Source organism: Nyctereutes procyonoides, unplaced genomic scaffold (genome assembly GCF_905146905.1).
Source record: "Nyctereutes procyonoides isolate TBG_1078 unplaced genomic scaffold, NYPRO_anot_genome, whole genome shotgun sequence".
Classification (NCBI taxonomy): Eukaryota; Metazoa; Chordata; class Mammalia; order Carnivora; family Canidae; genus Nyctereutes; species Nyctereutes procyonoides.
Window position 1 is genome coordinate 68,188,690 of NW_026575049.1, and position 1,740 is coordinate 68,190,429.

Consider the following 1,740-nt stretch of genomic DNA (forward strand, 5'->3'; position numbering starts at 1 on the left):
CACTCTAGGCATCTGCTAAATAACTTTACGAATCCTTCCTGGCTGTATTAAAAATTATGCCACAAAATAAACACTTTTAAAAGGCACATCAGGTCAGAGGGTGGCTGCTCCAGAGTACTCTAGGACAGCTCACTCTGACGGGAAAACGTATCTGCAAACCAAAAACATTCAAAAAGCATTTGCTTGAAATCCTGCTCACAAGTAACTTAATAGCAAATTAACCAAGTAGAAACAATCTACAGAATTCTACTATGAAGTCCTATAGATTTTTCCCCCAGCATAATTGTTAATGACAACTGTAAAATGCTAGTATACAAAATAAGTAAAATGTAGTTTGTGTTCCCAAAACTGAAGAGTTTTAGACCAGGATAAAAGGAAAAGGAAATGCTTTTTATTAGTAAAGTACATTCAGATCACATTTATATAAAATAGGTTGCTATCAAGGTCATTTGGTAAAAGAGCCATTGAATATATTTGGGCAAGGGCAAATTTATGAACGATGCTATGAGGGAAGAAAATGAGACGCCAGTGCTTCTTATTCTTCCCTTTACATACCAGACTTAGCTATTACATGAGGGTCAGCATCACTGTTCAAATCTTTCTCAGTTAATGTCACTTTGAAAAGCCAGAATTTCTGATAATTTATTGCAAAAAATTATCGTTTAACTATATCATAAACTGAGTGAGTCCTAGAGCATCTTTTTCTCCAATGACCTACTTAAGAAGTATCTATATTCAATACCTTGTCCATTTTTGAAGCATTTCCTACATCTCTAGTCAATTTTAAAAGCCTTATTTAGAAATAATACCAATCCATTTCTAATAGCTAGTAGGCCAATTTTTTAATCTGCAGGGTATCTTAAAAACCAATCAACTTGACATAACCTCCTAATTCCAGGAATGTAAACCATAATTCAACCTTCAATTTTCCTCTTAACATATTCTACTTTACTAAAATGAATTCCCATCTTGCAACTATGAACAAGAAAATTGTACTTAAAATAATATTAAAAGACAAAATCTCATTATTTAGTATTAGATTAATAGTCTATAATTCCAATCTTAAAAATATCTACAGCTATAACCTCTCCAACTTGTTAATTCCCAAAGAGATTAATAAAAGATGTGATTAACATCTAAACTTAGAGCAGACTGTCATTTGGAAAAAACTATGTTAACAATAACTACACTCTAGTCAAATAGATCAACCCATCACCCTTTATGGTTCTGACTAAGGTTAATGAGCACAATTTATCATCAATTTTCTAGTAACACTGAAAAAGTGAACAAAAAGACTACTTTTTTCCTAACACTTTATAAAAATAGAATAAAGACTGGAGTTGTCTTCCTTGGAACCTGCATAGTATTTGCCAATGTAAATGTCATTAAATATTTGTGAAATAAACAAACAACAATAAAAAATAAGCACCCACTGCACTACCACCATTCAACTCCTTATTATGTGCCAGGTAATAAGTATTTCAAATCCTACATTATAAAATGGAATGCACTCAAACTATTTTTAAATTTCTACTACTAAAATACTGAAATTTCTACTAATTATTCACCAAGAAACTTTAACAGAATTAAGAGTTGGATTTTCACAAACCGGTAACTTTGGCTAATGATTTTCTGCAGCTGTAGGACCTTTCTCATTTTTTTTTTTTCATGAAATAAGAAAATATACAGAAATGCAAGTTATTAAGTTTCTTTGTAATAAATAACACATGTACACTACAC